Raw genomic sequence first — 22,603 nt, 5'->3', positions numbered from 1 at the left:
GCAGGTGCAGGATGCCTCTTTTGTCAGTGTTCAGGGCCAGGTACTTAGCTGGTTTAAACCAGCACAACTGTTCTGGCATTTGTGGAGCCATGCAGATTTAAGGCAGCTGGACACAGCCCAATTATCAGCAAGTAACCACATTCTGAGGCTGTAATTTCAGCCTGAATAAAATATGAGTGGTTTATGTGACAATTAGAGTTTTCCTGTTAGAGTGATGGCCACATGAAGCCTCATTTCCCGCTGATATAATGCACATTACATTGCACCTGCCTACCAGACACGTAGGCCTGCCTGAGCTGTCACTGCTGCCGCGTCATGCGCGTTTTTTCTCAGCTCTGCCTGATTTTTTCCTGTCATGATTTCACTGTTGCTTTTCCAGTTGCAGCCGCTGTGCTGTGCTGTGCTGTGCAGTGCTGCCCAACCTGCTTTCCATCACAGACTCTCCCCACTGCTTTGGGAGAGAACACCTGAGAGGACACAGCGGTATCCCAGGGGTACCAGTTAAATACAGGTGCAGGCACAGCACAGGAGTGCAGCCCCCGGGTACTCAGGCAATCTGAAGACCTCATGCTACTTTGCAGCTTGGTGGCACTCACCCTGAGAGATTTTAACTGCTCCTTACCTGTAAGCTAAACATCTGGGTGTGCTGCAGCCAGAGATTTGAAGTGCAACCTCTTTTTTATTAGAACAGCAAATCTCAGCAAATTGCTTTCTGCTCGTCTCTGGAAAGTAAGACAATCACACTTCAGAGCTCAAGGCTCGCACTGGTTTTCCCCACGGTGTTTTCAGCATCACAGCCTAGATATTACCGCATTTACTGCGCTATCCATCTCTCCATGCACACACATGCCTACACTTGTTCCCCCCTTTTACACCATCTGGTAATCCCTGATACACTCCATCACTTTATCACCCAGGAAAGCAAAGAAGGAAAAGATAAGGAGCACAAAGGTACTCTAAGGGTTTATATTAATTAAGCACAGCTTAATCACTTGATTTGATTGTTGCTACATTTCTATAATAAGTCTATACTGAATCACTCAGAATGTTTTCCTTAATAAGCACAATAGCTCTATACCCACCTGTGAAGAAAGACAAGCAGGTGTGCAGGCCTACTTTAGGCAACAGGCTCCAGCTGGGATTACTCACCTCTCTACCACCCACAGCTACAAGAGAGCAGGATGTGCCTCTGTTGAGAGGCTTGGTAGTCATTCTTTCTATCTTAACTGAATTGGTTTTTTTAAAGTTTAGAAGCAAACCAGGGAAAAGCTGCACCGCCATCAATGGGAAGAAGAGAGTGAAAAGAAAAGGTACCGTGGCTGCCCGTAGTGTGCTTGGGGGAGCTCTTCTGTGGGGTTGGTTACCTTTTTGAGAGAAGCTTCTCTCTTTCTCTGCCCTGGGCTGGCTCCCCTCCCCTCCTAGTTACTCCTCTTATTTTCCTACCTTTTGTTAGACTTTATCTCTCCTTTAAATGCTCCTTTTCTAAGTGAGTCCTGGACCTAAAGTTAAAAAAATAAAATCTGATATTTGTGTGTCATAACTCTTCTTGTTTTGTTTCTATTTTTTTTTTTTTTTTCACCTGCTTCTTCTGCTGCTCTCATGCATTTGAATCCTAAAGCTTCTCGAGGACAAGGCCAAGTTCTTTGTGAGTTGCTGGTATAGTGACTATCAGAAGTCCTCAGGCGTTGTTTCTAACATGTTTAAAAAGGTGATAATGTTGTTTCGTGTACTTTGTTACTTATTACTGCTAACACTTGCACAACTAATGATTACTTGACGTGTGGTTAATTAAGGAACATTCAAAGTTGTTTCCTCTCATGTTTTTAAAATATCAGAAATATGTCTGAATGATTCCAAACTGTAGACAGCAGAAATGAGGCTCATATCAACTTAACCAAGGAGGAAATTGTCACACTTGTTATGCATAAATCAAAATTTTAAAAGGTCTTAATAGGGGAAATTGTCATTTAAATGATTGCTACTTATTCTGGAAATGCATAATTAGGGTATACATCTAAGTGATTTATTGTGTCCGGTATTATAAGGTTTCCAAATCATTGTGAAAATCCTCACAGGAAAGAGGGACGTGTTCCAGAGAACAGAGTTTTTATTTCTGTGTTACTTGCAATTATAGAAAAAAATTGTGAAGAGCATAATGTTTTTCCAACAAAACACCTATTTGACATACGCATGGTCCCATATTCAAATAGAGGTTTAGGAAGAAACAAAAGGGTCACATTCTGGCTTTGGTCTTGTTTTATGCTGAAAAGAACCTGGATAGCATTGAATCTGAGAACTGATGCCTTCTCCAAGCTTTTCCTCTCTCTGCCTTAGCAAATACAGGATGCTTGCTCTATGGAGATAAAAGTGGAGATCAGCAGCTTTGGAGGGTTTGATTCTTAGGGTGCTGTAGCGCTTTGTCATGTGTTTGCCTTTTGAGGAATTTATGTAATGACTTGGAGGTAGTACTGGCAACAGAGTGGTGAACCAGACCCACTGTGGCAATGTCTGAGTGCACATCTCATGTGGGTGAGTGAGGAGAAAAGATACACCTGAGCAGTGGGTGGGAAAGTGAGAGTGTATCCTTTTGCTGCTGCAGCCTTCTATGGTTGCAGGTGTCTTGTGAGACATATATGTAATTAGGATGAGAGTTTTTTATACTGCAAATTGTGAAGGTGTATGATTCCTTTTCATAAAGTACCTATTGATTTTGGGTAGGATTTGCTACCAAGCATCTTGATATACTTCTGTGCAAACCTTCCTGTCTTCTGAATTTTATTGCTGAAATTGATTCCTGTTGATGGTATTTCTGCCCTTGTATAAATAATGTGTTCTTGATGCCTCTTTCTGGAAGTGTTAATTCACTTTAATCATAACAGTCTCTGCACTGGAAATAAGAGTCACTGACATTACACAGAAGCAGGGAAACCCTAGAAGCGGAACACTTTTTTTTTCCCTGTGTAATGCAGTGTTATAACAGGCTGGGAGAGGAAGCATTTGAAGTGGCAAAGAAAAAGAATTACTCCAACCAAAATAGCATTATCTCTTCATAGTCTGTCACTGTCTTCTCTCCTGAAGTTGAGAAAAAGGCCTATTTCAGAAAGGAAATGGCACAGTATCTCCTTTGAAGCTCTTGGTGGCAGTGAAGTGTCACAAATATTTCAATGCAGAAATTGCAATTGGATTCCCTACATCAGGTTGAGAGTGGAGCCTGAGGATGTGTAACTTGAATTGTCCTGGGCTGGCCAGAGGCTCTGCAATTATTCTCATGCATTATTTACACCAGCTGCCTTTAAATATCACAGTCAGGATTTGTCTGTGGATTGTCTGCTCAGTTTGTGTTTAGATAGATGGTTCAATAACTAAGGGAACCAAAAGCAAAGTATATGTTACACTGAAATCCCTTCAGCTTTGCTGTATGCAGTTGTGACCTCTCACCTCTCCATGCATCTTTTTGGATTGGTGTTCAGGCTGTTGAAATGTACCTGATATAATTCACAACGTGATCTTTTGAGAGTAGGAACACTACCATTTTCCCCCCTTCCTTCTCACCAGGGATGTAAATGACTGAGTACCTCTGTTTTGCTAAGGAAAAGTTAATGCCATATAGATCAGGATACAGATGTGCTGTCAGCAAGCATAAGGAAGTGCCAAGCGTTTTTCCAACAGTCTAATGAGATGGGAGATGAAAAGTGTAGGGCTTTGGCTGCAAACTGGCCAGCAGTTGCCCACCCTGCACTGCTGCCTGCAGCTTGGTAAATATTCCCATTCCCCATCTTCCTTGTCCTGATGATTGCTGCTGATAGCTGCTGACAGATAATTAAAGATGTTTGGTGTAACACTGTCTGCAAGTGTTTGCAGAAGTGAAGTGGGCGTTTCACCTAGGGAGATCAGAGGGGAGGAGATATCTTATGAAGATAGATGAATGCAAAAGCAAATGTGTTTACAGAAAGACTTTAAAATGTTGTTTTCAAAACAAATAGCATTTTGACCTGACTATGGTAAAAATTTCCAGTTTATCTTTATTAGAGAAGAAGACTTCCCTCCTCTTCCATCTCCAAGAGAGGAGTTACCTGGTACTGCCGAACAAGGTCAGTCAGTTGTGATTTATGTTTTGCATTTATCACTTTGCAAACTTTGTTCAAAAACATAATTATTACTTAAATTGCCCAAACCAGACAATCCATTTCTTCTATTTGCTATTTTTTGGGACTCTTATTTTTTTAATGGGTTTCTGAGTCCCTTCAGATGCTTCTATGCTTTTTTATTTGTTACTTGTAGCTCAGGATTTACAGGTTGCTCCGTGGCCTTTGGCAGTGCATTTGGTTTTCCTTCTGCACATTACTATATTGCTGAACATACATTTTGCTGTCTCTTGAAGTTTGGCATAAGGCAATAAATAATTACTGGCTCAATTACCATTCTTTGCTTACATGGAAAAGCAAACTATTTTGCGGATGTTGACACAATAGTCAGTGAGCTGATGTGACCTAAGTGCTGCAGTAGTGAGGATTGTAGGCCTGAATCTTAATGCCTTTCTAGGCACACCTAAGGTGTCTGTTTATGGCCTCACTTGGGCTTGTTTGTGTGTTATCCTATTAGTTCCTGCTGCTTGCTTCCAAGGCATCACCGCCTGGACCCACAGGCTCTTTTCTTCATCCAGGTACTCTGCTGCTTCTACTTGCAAAGTACAAAGTGAGCAGGAGCGACAGGGCTGTAACACAGGTACCTTTCCACTGACAAACTCACAGTTAGTCTTTGGTTTTCTTTTTATTTCCACTTATCTTTCCCCTTGCTTCTGTGGCCTCCTATCCAGAGGGAAATCAGCACTTTGTGTTTCTGTGTTCAGGTGAACACTTCCTTTGCGAAATATTTCAGAGAAGCCTTAAAAGCTCCAGACTGCCAGCAGAGTTTACTCTCTTGGGGCAGCTGAAATGCCTGTTTTTCACACGCATCTTGTGGGCAGCAAAGTACAGTCAAATCCTGCCCAGTAAATTTGGTGTTATGGGGTGGCTTAGCAGAAGCTCACACAATAACAAGGGTTGCTGCCTTAATCAGGCAGGCATCTGCTAGACTGAGCTATTCTGCTGGAAATACATCATACTTTTCCTGAAAAAGTCTAATAAAAGCCGTGTGGCAATCAGGGTCTTGTCATCCCACATCTCTTTTGTCCTCAGCAGAGTACACATCCTGATCTGCCCTGTTGCATACTCCTCTTGGTAATCCTGCTGCAGAAGGAAATGTGGTCTGGTGTATACTAAAGGGCTGGTGAAAGTCCAGAGGTGACAGAGGTCACATACAATCCTCCACACTGCCCTGAGGGGTGCAGAAAGCCAAGGGATCTTTTCAGGAGATGGGCAGCACTGTGCTGTGAGCTGTGGTGGGCAGAGGGGACAGGCAGGCTCTGCTGATGCACAGCTCCACAGCAGCGGGAGCAGCTGCCTGACTGCCGGGCAAGATGCTGTCTCCATTGTTAGTGTGATGTTGTTAACAAGGGGAATGATTTCTTTTATGTGTGGATGGGAGCAAACTGTGGTCCAGGAAAGTGCTTGCATGGTGGTGCCCCTGGCAGCTGGTGGTGTCACTTGCTGCCTCAGAGACTGCAATGGCCCCAGAGCACTCATTCACAAAGTGAGTGTTGTCTAGTGTGGGTTTGCTTTGAGCACAGCTGTGATATAGCAGGGCAAAGATTCATTCCATGGTGACTCCCCTCCATGATCCCTCCCAAGTGCAATGGGAAGGATTTGGCATTGCAGGGATTTAGAGAATGAGACTTTCTGCACAGTTATGTCATGTCTTCAAACAAAGAATGGAAATGTTTAAAAAGATAACTTGGTGCACAAAGTTTTTAAATGCTACTAAGAAGTAGAAACAGAACTGGCAGAGCTGAGGTGTTCTTGTACGTACCTGATGTTCTGGGGTTTTTTAAGTTATAAGCACCTGGTGTATTGACAACATTTCAATGATGTTCTGCTTTGGGACTTATTTTGAGGAATCATATCAAAGCAAATCACACTAAAAGAGATTGCCAAGCATGCCAGTATTACAGCTTGTCTTAAGGTAAATGTTGGACCTATATATGTGGTCTAGAAATAGCCTGGCATGGTAAAAGGAATATTTGAGCCAAAGAGCTATGTTTTAACAGCTGGGGAAGATAGCATTTCTCAACTGCTTCTCCCCTCCTAAATAACTGTGTCTCTCATTGTAATTGTTCCAATTCTGTTCTGTGAACTGTGACTATGTAGTTAATGAAAGTTGAAATGGGAGCTAGAGGATGAAGTAGAGCTTTGAACACCCATAATAAGGTAGAATTAAACAGAGGGACCAGAAAGCTATATCCTTGCTCGCAATGAGTAGCATCCTCTTTCTGTGCTGGCCTCATTAGAGAAAAAGGGACTACAGAGACTCAAGTTCCATTTAATATGAATTAATCTATCAACAGTCTGGTCTGGGATTAAAAGCAGAATTAAGTTTTAATGGAGCATAAACACTTTAAGGGTTTTCCATTTTTTCAAATTTGTTCCTTTCCTGAAAAAACGAGATAAGTGCCTAATGCAAATGTGGGACTGGGTAACATGCTGTGAGTGAGGGGAAGATGATTTAGGTGAGTGAATTCATTTTCAAATAGAAGCAGCGGAGATGGATGACAAGAGAAGTTAAACAAATAGCACATAATTAATTCTCACAATTTTACCTAATGCTTTGTGACATGGCTGTCACTAACATTGTCAGAAGCTATAAGTGAAATGGGATTGAAAAAATATCCAGGCAGCAGTAATCTCAGCGTGTTGGAAAAATGTTTTTTTAAGATGCATGTCTCTGGCTATATACAGCTCAAATACACATGAAAGAGGAACTTAAAAAGCTTAAGTTGTTCTGTATTGACTTTCATCTTAGATGGCTGCTCTCACTCCAACTAGCAATATATAACCCATATGATTTTAAAAATTGTATTTATCTTTATGTGACTGCCCTCCAGGGCACTGTCTAGAGTTATAAAAAGGCCATTGATGCATCTGATGTATCATTTTTACTGATTAATATATAGATACATCATTGGGATTTTTTTTTTTCCCAAAAAAAAGCTTTGAAAGCTTTGGGTTTCCCTGCTAATGCACCTGAGACTGGCAGTGTCAACAGAACAGATATTTAGAAGATCTTGTCAATGGAAACAATGCATATGAAGATCCAGTCACAAATGGACTTTGGATTATCATTGCACAGGCCTTACAAGTTTTTCCAGCTGAATTTTACTGAGAATTAACTATTTCCCGTGACTACAAATGCAGTTGGCCACCTTCACATTGGACCTGGAGACTCTGTCAAATTTTCCAGCAAATAATATACTATTATCAATCCCAGCTGGTCATGTTGGGTCTCTAGCTGGCTGTGTTAACTGTGTCTTGTTAGTTGTTTACTGGAAAAATATTTTTGTAGAGAAAATATGGTTCCTTTGATATAAGCTAAAAGAATAATAATAGGCTCTGGGCCCAGACCCGCTGCTGATTGTCTGAAACTATTGGCTATTTTTCTGATAGATAAAGACTGCCCAGTACCTAGACATGCAATGGCCTGGGCTGTTCTGTAGATATGTTTTCGGAAGCAGTGTAAGAATTTGGTATTTAAGTAAATATGAAATGCTGTTAGCCCAGGCTTTCATTATTCTTTTTGTAATAAATGTTTTGCTAGTAGAAGCCAAAAAGTAGACCATGGATTGTGGCATCTGAATTTGAAGTGAGATATAGCATTTCTAGAAAAAGCTTTTTTGCGATTTCTTCATCTGCCAATGCTAATTATAAGATGGAGCAAACTTAAATATATTTGCAAGTGGTGTCAACTGGCTTCATGTGCTAAATAAGAATATGTGTCACCAGACAACTTGGATTTTTGATTAGAAAATATCTTGGCCACATCTGCACCTGCTGTTGGCTCAAGCACTTGAATCTAGAAGTGTATTACTTCTAGATTTTTCTAGACACAACTTACCTGAGTTATTGTGATTTAATCTAGTGGGAAATAGCTGACTGTGAGTTTTTCTTTTCTTTAACCTTGTTAATTTGAATTCCTATAGAATATTTTTTATTGCAACTCTTACTTATTCTTTCTTATGTTCTGGCTTAAATCACTTGTACAAGATATCTCCAGTTCACTTGCTTTAATCCTTGCTCAGAAAAGGCTGTCAAAATTTCTCACAAACTTGTAAAGCAGAAACCTTCATCCAACAGAGATAAGTATCTGGAAGAGACAGCATAGTTAGAGGTAAAAATTCCAGCAGATGTGTTGTTTTCGGGATATTCAGCATCTTTAACAGATAAATATTCAGCAAGCTGCAAATATTAGCAGGCACATCTGACTGGGATATGGGCCATCAGCTGGTCAGCCACAGAACAGTGTGCAACAAATAAGCACTTGTATGATAAGAGTGTTTCCTCTCTCTGCTTTTTCCTCCAAACTGTCAGGGACAGTCACAGCTATTGGCAGTGACACTGATGGCTTGACAAGGGCAGCTTCTAACTTTTGAGGTCAACACCAGGGTTTGAAATTCTATATCTGTTCTAATCTTTGTCCTAATACTTTCCATTTACCAAGTTTGCAATATACTGCAGAGTTTTCCTGGGGGTTACACTGAGGAAAATGCACAAAGGTGCCAAAACCCCAGTGATTGTAGGGAGAGGACAGAGAGAAGAATCAAAACTTCTGACCAGGTCGAGACCATTCAGGGAGCCAGGCTGTGGCCATTCAAAAATCACTACAGGAATAATGAAAGGACTTATTCCGTAGACAGCAAGTGGGACAATTCTCTGTAGGAGCCCTTTGAGGATAGAAGAAAGATGCACAAAATGAAACCATCCTCTGATGAGACGCTAACATCATAATACTGGCTACAGCAGTAAAAAAAGATTAAATTGAAACTTTTTCTAGGTTCTAGGCCAGTTTCAGAGGTCATAAAAAGCAACTGAGAAAACAGCTAAATTGGAAGCCAAAGAACTTTTTAGCTTGACTTGCACCAAGTTTTCAATGAAGATAATCATTAAACAGAAATCCCTCCTGGTTTAGGAAGGTGCAAAACTTTATATTTCCTAAAAATGAAAGTCAGGCAAGAATTGTTTGATATTCCATGGTTTTTCAGTGACAAATCAATGCTGAGAGTTATAAAATGTCTGAATATATTTGTTGGGGAAACTACAGAAGTGTGCAACTTCTAGCTGCTGTGGGATGTTAGAAGGAAGATGTATCCAAATTGCTGGTGACTCTATTCTTAGTCTCTGTACTCTTGGTAAAAACTGATTTGCAACTGTCTCCTGGGTATCACTTAAAAATTGAAATTTAATCTGCAGGAGGATAGAAGTGACTAAAACTTTCCCATCTTCTCCATACCAAAGGCTATGAAGGGATGGAGGTAGGCACCATATGAAGTGGAGGGCCTTAATCTGCCAGAGTTGCCCCACTTTTGCTGTGTGTGGCAGCAAAATATGGCTTACCAGTGCAGCAGAGCACATCACTGATATCTGCCAGGTGACTTGATTTTTTTTCTTTTACTCTCTTCTCTTAAGATCTTAGAGAAAATTTTTATTATGTGGACAACCATGATGCTTGTTGCTATTGACATGAAGACAAGTAGGATTTTGCTTTGGTGGGGCTTGGGCATAAGTATGTGGACTTGGGATCAAGTTGGCAACAGTACTGAAAGTTCTGTGATTATTTTTTCTAAAGGTTATGGAAAATATTTGGCTTAATAATCGGATGTTTAAAAAAATGTTGGGCAAAAGCATGTTATAGTTGTACCATGAAGAGTTGTCAATCCTTGAAGGCTGGAGACCAGAAACCTGGCCTTCTTAAATTTTGAATAAGAAGGGAGCAGCTTCCCAAAGAGGGGGTCTATCTAGCATGGCAAACTTCTTCCCCACCCCACATATTTATTTATCTGCTCTTGTCAGAGGGCTCTTTTGTGCTGTTCTTGCTAAAGAATGTCCCAAGAGCTTTGGCATGAGGCTGCTGAGGCTGTATTAGCATCATGAGCTGGCTTGCACTGGACTTCATCTTGCTGTGGAAAGACAGGCCAGTGCTCCAGCAGCAGTATGGCCTAGAGGAGCTACAGAAATTGAGGCAGACATAAATCTGGTCATTGAGGAAATAAGATGTTCCAGTGTCAAAGATACTTAAATTAGAAGGATCCTCTAAATTTGTTGGTTCAAGATAACCACCTTCTGTTTCATAGCTGTTTTATTGCCACCTTTCTGTTACCATTGACTCAAGTGTTTTCCCGTGCCTAGTCAGCCCTTAGTGAAATGAAATGTGTGTCAGTTGTGTGCCTTGGTAGCTCCATGAGCTTTCCCAAACTCTGCCCTTGCTTGGGGATGTGCTGAGGGATACAGCTGGAAAAGAAAGTGGAGTCTTGGGCTGATTACATATGTTATGAAAGCAAAACCTGGGCTTGACAGTGGCCCTTCTCCAAAGCAGCAAGAAAAAATACACAGCTCTAAAGGATAAAAATATCTTTAGGTCCCCAGTAGCTCCAAGAGAACAGTTGTTTCACAGCATGTTAGTCTGTTACATACTAATTTTCCTAAGAGTCTTGAATAGACTTTTTTTTTTACTGTTTTGAAAAATGGTGTGAGGCAGGTAAATTTTTGTGGGCTTTTTTATTTTAAAGTTATGTAAATGTATGCTGTGGGAAGACTTGTATGAAATGCTATTTGTATACCTGGGAGACTGTTTGATGAGGTATTATTGCCATTTGCTCTGTGATTCTAGACACTATGAAAAGGCCTTAATGTCACATGTTAAGCACAAATAGAGATACAGCAGAACAGGGGAGTGATTCATAAGAATAGCACTGTGCTTTGCTGCTACTGCTGCTCTGCTCGTGATTGGCCGGAAACCTATAGTGAAAAGCAAACCTGCAGCTTAAAAAGGCTTTTCAGGTCTTAAATTACAAAAACCTCTCTGTCGGCTTGGCTGACTTCTTCTGAGCTTTAAGCCGTCCAGTTTCCCTCAGATGACCTAACTTGTGGTACTTTCATTAGCCCTGCACAGTTTGGTCCCTGGGAAAGAAACTTGCAGGCAGAGACCAAGTGTGACTGTTCACAATGCTCAGGACTCCCAAAATTGCAGGAAAGTTGGTGAAATGGCATATGCAGCTTGTGTGAGAAGTAGAATTATGCTGAAGACTGTCAGCTTAAAAAAAAAAAAAACCACGCTAAACCAACATACCCTTCAGTTAGAGAATACAGTGCCCAATTCAGCTTGCAGCCAGCTGGTTTTCTTGACAGGGAAGGTGCCACATGGAAGTTCTGGGTGACTGGGTGAGCCCTTTCTGCTCCCTGAACATGCATGCCTGAAGCCAGCGTAGATCTCTCTGTGGGGTTATGGAGGCTGCAAGCCCCTGTCTGACAGCATGATCCAGAGCTCAGGAGAAAGGAAGGCTTCTGTTTTCTGCTGCCTCCAAAGTGTCTGAAACTGTCCACTGCATGGGTTCTGGAGGAGGAGGAAATATACAGTGTTATCTGTTGTTCAGGTCACAAGAGACTATTCTGGTCATCTAGTATTTGGGGCTTTCTTTACATTATGGACCTCAAGGGGATCTTTCCTACATTGGACTGAGTTATCTCCTTAAATATTTAATCTTTAAAAACTCCAGCCTCTACTGAATCTACCACCTACCAGATAAGCTCTTTCAATGTCTAATTATCCTCACAACAAAGAATTTCAAGGTTGAACTTGTAGAGCTGTTTTTCTTTTGGGTTTTTTTGGTTGGTTTTGGGGTTTTTTGGGGGGTGGGGGGCCGATATTATCTAGCTCTTCTCTCTGGTTGTTTTTTTTTCTGTAAATCCTTTCTGCTAGATTAAAATAACATGAAAAAATCTGAAATATATAGGTATACTTATGACCTTTGTATTTAATTTTCAAAATTGTGTTGCTTATTAGAACAGGTTTTATTTAAAGAACAGTGCCACTGGGAGGGAGGGAATACTAAAGTCTAATGAATAAAGCCTGCTCTCACTGATTAAACCCCGAACTTTTGGATTAACATGTTTTCACCACTCTCTCTTGCTTTAATTGCTTCTTGCACATGTCTATCTACAATGTCTTTATCGGTTCTTGATCAGGTCTTCCAATTCCTTGACTTTCACAGCCTGTGTCATGTTTTGATTCAAATGTGTATCTCAATGTTCTTTGGAATGAACGGTTTGGCGGCAAGTCCTTTAAATGTGACGTGAACTTCTGCCATTGGAAAATGCAGAACAGCTGTACTGGGACAAACCAGAGGTTCATCTTGTCCATCAGCCTCTTTCCAGGAACATCTGAAACAGATGCTCCTGGGAAGATGATTTAAAAAGAAAAAACCAAACTGATCTCCCTCTTGGCTGCCCCCCAAATTACCAATGCAAGTCAGCATAGATGCCAAAGCAGGGAGACTTTAGAAAAATAGAATTTGGAAGTAATTTTTGCTTCTAGGTCAGGCATGAGATTATTTCATGGGTGAACACATCTAGAGACACACAATACCATTTAGTCTGAAGTAATCTGCATGGTGATCAGTTTAGGCTGTGTGAAACTGTGATGAGTGAACTGAAGAAGCTCTAAAACAAAGCATGTGAAAAAGATTGTTTTGGGTTTTTTTCTTTTATGGCTCAAAAAAGGCTAACATAAGCACATAAATTCTCTTTCTGTTTAAAGGAGAAAAATAAAAGGGAAAAATAGAGTACTTAGTAGTGGTAGAAGGGAAGAGAAGAAAAGGAGGACTGAAATGGATTTTTTGAGTCTTACACTTGCATGCTTTGTTGACTTAATATGATTTCTAAATGGAGGAAGATGATGATGCAATCAAGAAAAAAAATAAAAATCCTGGCTACTGATTCTATGTATAACTCTATCTGCAGGCTTTTTTAAGACATTACAGCCATTTTGTTTTCAGCTTATCAATATAAAATACAAATGATTTCTCCAGCATGTATCTCTGTGCAACCCCTCTCCTATATTTCAGATAACCAAGTTTCTCTCTTTGTAACATGAACTGGACTTGCCACTCCACAGTATGGAGAAGGTGAAAGAGAGATATGATTTTGTGGGAGGGAAAAAAACATGCAGTTTTTTTGCAAGACTCTTGCCACAACTGAAGAGCTGTGCACATAAACTTATGCTTCTATCCTGGGGCAATTTGGTTTCAAATGGGTCTACCACGGACATGCAGGTGGCAAGAATATTGAAAAAAGGGAAGGAGTAAGCTGTGAAAAGAGGGGAGGGGAAATAAAATGCAAATTGTCTGCATTGCTCTGTCTCTGTTCCAGAGAACTGAGTGGACACAGACAAAACCACAAAATGAATGATGACTAAGCACAAAATTATTTGCAGTTCCCAGAATAAAGTCTGGAATCACCAGACTTTTAAAATCAGTTTTATTTTGTTGTTGATTATGCAGGTCTGAGCTACAAACCCAAATTTTGTTCCTTACAGCCAAAGCTTGACTTGAGACTATTTTCTTTTCTGTGCTCTGATGATGTAGGGCAAAAAAGTCATGTAGCTGAGAGCCAGATGCCAACACTAGCAGGGGTCTGAAATGAGAATAGGAACAGCTTTTGCTGAGCAGAAGCCATAATGCCATACTGCAGCAGAACATAGTTTAGTGCTTCAGCAAACCCATATTTATAGAAACCTTCAGCACACAGCTATGGTCACACGTCTGAAGGTTGCCTTTCACCCCCTTGTAAATATTTTTCAAACAAGACAGAAGGGTGGGAGATAGGAGAAAGCTCAGATGATGTTTAAATCTCTACAGTACTGGAATTTCAATACCTGCTGCAGAACAGCTAGCCTTTGCCTCCTAATCTGAAATACCAGAACTCACTCTTCTGAAGCTTTTGCCAATTTTCACACCCCCTTCCCACCCCCACAGCCTCACCACTACCGTCAGCATTTGCTATGCCATTTTGCTTTATTGCTAACTTGCTAAATATAAGTATGAGATTTTTCTTTCTTCTGAGAGCTCTGCTGTGCCATAAGCACTGAATTTTGACAACTTCTCCCCTCAAACCACTGAAAGCTATGGACTGCCTGCGGAGGAGCCTAAGTCCATCTTGGGTGAAATCTTGTCTCCTGCACCCAAGAAAGCTCTTCAGTTGGCCTATTCATGGTGTCATCTGGCAGTGAGGATTCCCCAATTTTAAACAGATCCAATCCTCTTCAACTGCTGAGGAAAGTTTACAATCCAGGCTTGGGTATTCTTGTTCATTATTAGCCAGTTTGCTTTTGATGCAGTCCTAGTCTCTCTTTTTCTGGAGAAACCAGGGCTTAATTTTCATCTCCGACCCAACACTAGAGCAGTCAGTGGTGTTGTTGCTCTTTCTGTCCACGTCCTCTCTGGGAAGCAGGAGATCTGGACGTGAGTCCCTTCTGTTCCAGCATTGACACTTCTCAGCTTTGAGGTATTGCCCCAGTTACTAGACTAGAGACCTGCTTTTGCACCCCAAAGGAAGATGAGCTACCAGCCTGAGCAAATGTCCCCTGAGTAAGCAGAGGGACTATGGCATGGAGGTGGAGTTGCTGTGAGGGTGGTAAGATGGAGTACTGTTGCATTACATGTTCAGGTTGTTTCATGGACACGTATGAATAAAGACTGCATTGAGAGCAGGGACTTCAGCAGATCTCTGGTTCAGCCTTCATCTCCGAGCAGAGTGACCAGATCAGATTGCTATGGGATTTCTGGTCTTGGAAACCACAAGACATATCTTGCACTGCCTCCCTTGCCAATCTGAATCAGTGCACAGCTGTTTTCAGGGTGCAAGAATCTCTCTTTGAATCCAGACTGTGCCTCATACTTCTCCCAATGCCCAGTATCTTCCCACTGTGCACAACTATGGTGAGAATGCCTCCATTTACTGAGCAACCTCAAAGGCACTGAGGGTCTCCTGTTAGATGCCTCTGGAGCTGTATTGTCTTGGTTGAACATGCCTTGGTCCTTCAACCTCTCCTCAGAGGGCAGGTGCTCTTATCCTGACCAACCTAGTGGTTCTTTGCTGAACTTCTCTGTTGGGGGACCCAAAATCTGTGCACAGTATTGCAAATGCAATAAAATCAATGCTTATCTGAAAGGGGTCATCCCCTCTCTTGATCTGCTGGCTATGCTTCTGATACCAGCAGCTCAAGATTGCTGTACAGCCTTCTGTGCTGCTAGGGCATGCTGCTGGCTCACATTCAGCTGCTTGTCCTTCATGGCCTCTGAGGCCTTTTCAGAAGATGAACTCCACAGGCAGTGAATTGCTGAAGGACTCTGGAGCGCTCTTCAAATGCCCTGATGTCTTCATTGCCCATAGAGAGAATTGACTCACTTTTCCTCTGAAGGAAGCTTTATAAATCTGACCGTGTTTACCCTACCAGTCTTTGTTCAAGAACAGTGCTGGGTCATCTGGAGAATGTTATTTCAGTGAAATATGTATTGCCTGGATAACTGTCAACTATGCAGCTCCTTTTCAGCATTTTCAGAAGCACCTGAAGATTTAACTGGAATGAAAACAATTATTCCAAATTACAGATTTTATGCAGGTATTCCAGTAAAAATAGGTGCAAGGGATTATATCAGAACATGCATGCACATAAAGATTTTCTTGGTTACCACTGCTCCTGATAGTAGCAGCTACTGGTGTGGTGTCAGGCTACTTATGCACAGGAACAGGTGTAACCATGCACCTTCCTGCTTTCACCCTTCCATGGCTTGTACCCAACATTGAATGGTTGGGCCAGCACCACTCCTTCTGTGTCTGACTGCACCTCTTCTTCTGCTCTCCATTGCCTTTCAGTGTCATCTCCTTTCTTTATTGCTTATCCCCCTTTTTTAGCTGTTTCTAGATGTGCCTTTTTCTTAGGATGAGTTGTGGCTCTCAGATAAATATCCCATATTGTGGAGAGACAAATCATCTTCTCAGTCTCTACTTGCAACTCTGAAATGCTGAGACTGGAGGTTATTGCCAAATTGTCAGGACAGATCAGCAGTGAGGGCTTATCCAAAGGTCACTGTTGGAAACTCAGGGTATTTCTGGAAAGTGGATCCAGTGTAGTCTGCAAGATAGTTGTTTGCTAGCAAATGCAGAGGCCTGGTCTTACAGCTCTGTGAATGACCTTATTGGCCTCAGTGGGACTGTTATGTGACAGGGATTGCAGGATCAGATTCTCCAGTATGTTTAATAAATTATGCTTGTCCATGGGGAAAATGATTTGTTTAACCATTCATGAATGCGTGCATTTTGAGAAAGAATTTTGCAAAATTTTGCTTACAGTTTCCAAAGTAAAAGAGCAAATTTCCTGTCTACTTCTAAAAATGTAACATTGTCATCTTGACATTAAGACAATCTGAAACAACTCATATAATGGGATCTAATTTACAGTGCGGAATCATTATCTTCCATCATCACAGTTAGCTACAAATAATGAAGTAAAGCAGTACAGCACTTAAACAGAGGGAAATGTTCACATTAATGCAAAAAGTAAATTTGTGAGACCATGTTCACAGTCAGTGGTCTGTCTGATTTCCCTCTGCCTCCTCCCCCACCTTTAATTTCAAGCATGAAGAAGGATGGGCTACAGTAGTAAGGAAAATACAGGTCTTTCTTCTTTCTCTGCTCAGCTTCAGGGGTCAGGAGACAAGTCTGCATGGGTTCTCTCATAACCAAGTATCACAGAGCCAGGATGGGAGGTGACTGCATTCTGTAGCCTGCAAAAAAATGTGCAAAGGCTACATTTGCAAGGGGGGACTTACTGGCCTTGATTTAAGACATCTGCAAACAACAGTGCTGGAAAGCTGAGTGTTTTCCTACTTCATGCTTCTGTAAACAAGGTAAAAAGCTGTAAAATCTGTGTTAGGGTTACAGTGCAAGTGGTGTTTAGCTAACTGCAGAGTGGTTTGGCCTCCAGGCTAGGAGAAGTTGCCCAGCTGTCATGGTTTAACCCCAGCTGTCTGTCAAGTGCCACACAACTGCTTGCTCACTGCCTCCCACCCCAGTGAAGAGGAGAATCAGAAACTAAAGGTAATCCTTGTGGGTTGAGATAAATTTAATAATAGAAACAAGCAAAAGAACAAAAAAACTGTGATGAAAAGAGGAATAAAACCCAAGAGGAACAAGTGATGCACAATACAATTTCTCACCATCCGTTGACCAATGCCTAACCTGTTCCTGGGCAGATCTCTGTGGCTCCCAGGCAATTTTCCCCAGTTTATATAGTGAGAAGGACATTCCACGGTATGGAATATCCCTTTGGCCAGTTCAGGTCACCTGTTCTGGCTGTGCTCCCTCCTGTTGTTGTGGCAGAGCCTAGGCAACAGAAAATACCTTTATTCAGAGGAAGCACTACCTAGCAACAACAAAAACATCTGAGTTTTCAATATTACTCTCATACTAAATCCATAACATAGCACCGTACCAGATACATAGAAGAATAATTCTTCTATTTCAGCTGAAACAAAACCACCACCATTGTCCTTCTTATAGATGAAAAGCCAGCACCTGAGCGAAGAGTTCAGAAATAACAAAGTGAGTGCTACTGCAGCTGTGTGCTCTGTGGGATGCACTTGGAGTCTGTCTGTGCCCCAAATGGGTGTGGGATACCTCTCTGCCACCTTCAGAATCTGGCCTGGTTATTGCTTTTCCCTTGTAACAGCAGCTGCTTCTGCCTGTGAGAGCAGTCATTTGCACTGGTAGAAACAAGTTCTGGACAGCTGAAGATCAGAACGCAGACATCTACTAAAAACGAGGCTTCAGGTTAAAAAAGAAGAACCAAACCCTTTCACATTTATCCTAAAAAACTAGAGCACAAACTGAAAACCTCTAGGGCTGAGCACCCAAACTTGTGAAATGCAGCCAGAATATGTTGTCTAGTCCAAAGGGTCTACAAAACTCTCTTCAGGTGCCTCACTGCACAAACCTTATACCCATGCCTCATTTGCTGCAAATCCTAATCGGTCACGGGAACAAAGGCAGGAGAGGGATCAAGAAAGTGCCAGAGTCTTACTCCTCACTAGTACAGACTGTTAGTGGTGTGTGGGAACACTGCACCTCGATCATGAGCAAGCGCGATGTGCCTCACGCTGTCCTGAAGTCATGAACGCTGTCAAAGCATACTGTTGTCCTGATGGGCCTTGGCTTTGTCAGCATCTAGGGCTTTTGAAGGGCAGCAATCTTTGCCCTGTTTGAGAAGGCTAACACACCTCAGGGGAATAAACAAACCTTTGTAGTCCTCAGAGGTGAGCAGTGGGGCCCAGTAGCACTCCCAGAACACAGATCTACAAAGAGGTCAAGTCAGGTTTCCCTCCATCTCTAGGACATCACGAATGAAAGACAGGCTTAAGGTTTTTTGTGAGGAAAGACAAATTGCCTCGGACATGAATTTCTCAAATGTTATTTGGAAGTTTAAGTCCTTTTATTTATTGAATTTCTCCCAAAGCATGCACAGAGATGGCAGGGTTTATTAACATAGCTTATGAAAGATGTTGCACTAATTACTTAGTTCCACATGATGTGTTAGGAGATATGGGATTAATAAATGTAGTTTGTTATTAAAAAATAAAAAATTGTCAAGGAGGTAAGATATGCACTGCAATATGCTTGCTTATCAAGCCCTTGGTCTTTCAATCTTTAAAGCTTATCAGCATTTCCAGATGAATGAACTGTTTGTGAAGTATTTGTTGTGCCTTGCTTGAGATGGATGACACAATACTACTGTCAGATATCCAGCTTTCTCAAAGTTTAAGCAAAAGTGCAAACAAATCCAGATATTTAAGCACATGTACAACTTGTTAGGTTAGTCTTTCATTAATAGTTTTCCTTAGCTTGCTGTCTCAAGATATAAAGGCATCTCCCAAATAAGTTGAGTTAGACTATATTCTCCTCATTGTACACAATCCTCAACCTTAGGAGTTCCAAAAATCCTCTTTCTTGACCATCTTTGCTCAGAGTACTTGGTGACTCCTGAGTATTGTGTGGTGATGGATTTGAGTGGGTTTTGTGCTTCAGTTTGGTTTAGATTTGGTTGGCAGGTTGTGGTTTGGAGTTTTTTGTTGTTTGGTGGATTTGGTAAGTAAGTAAAAATTTGGAGGCTTACAAAGGATTCACAATTGAAGTAATGAGATTGTTTTAATAAGGCTCTTGCTTTGAGCTAGTTGTGTAATGAATGGTTAATGTTTTCTAAACAGATTCCTGAATCTATTTTGAAGATGGATGTGTTAGATTCTCTCATTATGTACACCTGTGCTATGTGCTTCTCTGATGGATGGGGTTTATATATTTGGACAGTTTTCTGCCATTAATTTCTAATTAGATACTTGTCAACAGTGTGAATTGGTATTGCTTTTGTTCAGCAACCCTGTGATTGCTCTGTCCACCCTAATTAATGAACAGCTTCTTCATAAGTAGATTAATAGAAGTAGTCCCATTACCTAAAGTTATTTCGGTCACCCCGTTATAGTACACCTCATTAAAGAATTGTAAAATGCAGCAGCAATTCAACTAGCTATTACCAAGTACCTGATTATTTTTGTTCTGTCAGCTATTCTTTCAACTGGGTTTTTTGTAGATCTTTTTGTGAAGGCCCTGACTTCAGCCCACTGTTCTTGTGCGCAGCCTAGCTTTGTGTAAGATGCCATTGTGCTTAAGAGCAGCAAACTTCTTGCTATATTGCTAGAGAAAACCATAATGGAAATATCTCCCTGTTCTGCTTAATGCAAACATGGAGTTTTTTCTATGGAGAGGAGAAAAAAAAAAAAAAAGTCAGCAACAGATATTGTGAGGTGTCCAGTGTCTGTTAGAACTTGTTACACTTGCTGAGCCCAGATGCTGAATGACTGTGTAAAAGAATAAAACCATAATATAAACTGGAAGACTGTAAGCAGCATTCATGCAAGCAAGTCAGAAATCATGACAGATGACTCTCCACATTCTGTGTGTATTGGCCTAGTACTGCAGAAACACTCATGGGGAGCCAGCAGTGTTGTGTCCTATTGCCCTGCAGTACAAGAGAGACATAGACACACCTGAAGGATAGGATGCCATTCAGAAGGACATGGATGAGCTCAAGAAGTGGGTCTGTGGGAATCTCATGTCTCCTAAGATGACCCAGTGCAAGCAAAGCCCACAATATCAACAGAAGCTGGAGGATGAAGAGATTGAGAGCAGCCCTGCTGAGGAGGACTTAGGGATGCTGGTGGATGAGTGACTGGACACGACCCGGCCATGTGCGTTCACTGCCCAGAAAGCTGAAAGTGTCCTGGGCTCCAGCAAAAGCAGTGTGGGCAGCAGAGCCAGGGAGGGAATTTTTCTCTTCTGTTCTGCTCTGGTGAGACTTCACGTGGAATACTGCATCCAGCTGTGGGGTCTCCAGTACAGAAAGGGCATTGACCTCTTGAAATGAGTACAGAGGAGGCCACCAAGATGATTAGAGGAATAATGCCCCTCTCCTATGAGGAAAGATTGAGAGAATTGGGATTGTTCTGTCCAGAAAAGAGAAGATTTTGGGGTGAACTTATTGTGTCCTTCTGTTATGTAGAGGGGAACCAAAAGATAAAGACTTTTTTACAAGGGCATGTAGTAACAGTGCAAGGAACAACCACTTTAAATGGGAAGAGAGTAGGTTTAGATTAGATATTAAGAAGAAGTTCTTTACTATGAGGGTGGCAAAGTGGTGGAACAGGTTACCCAAATATGTAGTTTGTACTAGGAAGTGTACAAGGCCTGGCTGTGTGGGCCTTTAACCAACCCAGTCTAGGGGAAGGTGTCCCTGACCACGGCAAGGAATTGGGAGCGAGGTGGTTTTTAAGGTGCCTTCCAGCTCAGACCATTCTTTGATACAGAGAGAGTCCAGACATTCAAAGTCCACCTGGATGTGTTCCTATGTCAGCAGCTCTAGGTGACTCTGCCTTGGCAGGGTGGTTGGACTAGATGATTTCCAGAGGTTCTTTCCAACCCTGACTATTCTGTGTGATAAGGTAAACACCCACCTTCATAAAGTGTCTGTCCTTGTTCTGAATCAGTGTGTGCTCAAGCTCCCTGAGGTATTGGCAGTTTGGGTCAAGTTATACAAGGCAGGGTGAAGCTAATGAAAATGTTACTATCTTTAGTTCTTTATGTTGTAGCTACAGACCAAAATTTAGAGAGTACACCCACAGGTGAAGGACAGACAGGAAAAAGAAAAATTCTCCTCTACTTCCCTGTGCAGAAGTGCTACTGATTCATTCCTGAAAACTTCAGTCTAGGGATTGAGCTGGATGGCTCTGGACTAGGAGGCTGGGTATGGTTTCCCACCCCACCCACTTTTCTGTTTCCCTTCCTCTCAGGGAGGCATCAAACCACTCTGTGGGAGTAGCGGGTATCTTTAAAAATGAGGCAGAGTGAAAGGTGGGCACTGACCCCCTCAAAACTTTGTTTCTGATTTCTTGTTGGTTTTTTTTTTTTCTTTTTCCCCCTGAAATTTCTCATGACCATAATTTAGAAAGAGAAGTAGGTAAATGCTCCTTCTGGACATGTTGGGGTAATACCCAAGCCACATTAGTTCCTTGAAACATGAACACGGAGAGTATCATGATCTTGGACTCTGCTGTTTTTTGTCTCTGGAAAGATGTAAAAAAAAATCAAATGTGAAGAGAAGCAAACAAGTTTGTGGTGATATAGAAGATTTCTTTTCTTAAATATGAGTCTTACAGGTTGGTTTTAGTTCAAAGAAGTGCATGTATTTCACACCTCAATGGCATCATTGAGTGGAATATAGTCATTTGAAAGGCCCTGCAGAATTCTGCTCTGAAGTGAACACACAGAAACTTTAGATGATATTTCAAGCAAAGCTGGGCAAAGGTCACAACAAGAATTAGTGTCATATATGGTAGGATGATGCCTTTTCAATTGTAAGGTAGCCAAGAAGAACATAAAACATTAATATATGGCTTGCAAAATTTCACTTTAAAAAATTTATTTTGCTATAGCAATTAAGCAGTTATCAGAGTAGCCACGCAGTAAGCGAATGTGTAGGCTGACAATGTTGTTCATACAAACTAGAAGTTTAAACTAGAGTATAGAATTATTGTGAAGTGCTCCATGATAAGTGGTTTGTTTGTTTTTTCAAATGAAATATCACGGCGTAAAAGGCAAAGATAGGGGTGTTTATTACAATGCTGATGGTGTATAGAACAGCATGAAAAATTTTATCTGATATATAACTTGACCTAAGGTATGAAAATCTAATTGGATGGGAATCTGCTGCACTGAAATATTTGAACCAGAGATAATTCTTAGATAATTCTTTTTATTCTTCCCTCAAGGCTGTTTACATGAATTGCAGGATTGAATGAATACGGCATGAATATCCATCCAAGGGAAGTGGACAAAATTTAAACAAAAAAAATATCTTTCTAGTAGTATTCAATCCAACTGTTATTCTAGTATTCTAAGATGATTTCTATTTGTTTATTTGTATCAACATATACGACTACTCCCCTCCTGGGGATTGAGCACAAGAAGTCTAAGATATCAATTAATTATAAAATATTAATTATTTTTATTAGATTAAAAAATCAGTTAATTTATTTAATCTCTTTGGTTCGTAGCATTGATAATCATAAAAATGT

General features: G+C 41.2%; 1 long non-coding RNA gene across 3 annotated transcripts; it reads left to right on the top strand.

Moving 5' to 3' along the window:
• The first annotated feature begins 1,174 nt into the window (after window positions 1–1,174).
• Window positions 1,175–18,445, top strand: LOC120756939 (uncharacterized). 3 transcript variants are annotated; one of them, XR_005702311.1, is made up of 4 exons: window positions 1,175–1,310; window positions 4,016–4,091; window positions 16,909–17,021; window positions 17,449–18,445. It is a non-coding gene; the product is annotated as an uncharacterized LOC120756939 (long non-coding RNA). The 3 variants fall into 3 exon arrangements; XR_005702312.2 differs by lacking the exons at window positions 16,909–17,021; window positions 17,449–18,445 and adding exons at window positions 9,384–9,516; window positions 11,274–11,738; XR_005702313.2 differs by lacking the exons at window positions 16,909–17,021; window positions 17,449–18,445 and adding an exon at window positions 11,274–11,738.
• Window positions 18,446–22,603: the final 4,158 nt, after the last annotated feature.

This window comes from Hirundo rustica, chromosome 1 (genome assembly GCF_015227805.2).
Source record: "Hirundo rustica isolate bHirRus1 chromosome 1, bHirRus1.pri.v3, whole genome shotgun sequence".
Lineage (NCBI taxonomy): Eukaryota > Metazoa > Chordata > Aves > Passeriformes > Hirundinidae > Hirundo > Hirundo rustica.
Note: the sequence above shows the minus strand (reverse complement) of the source record. Positions and strands in the feature narration are given on the sequence as shown.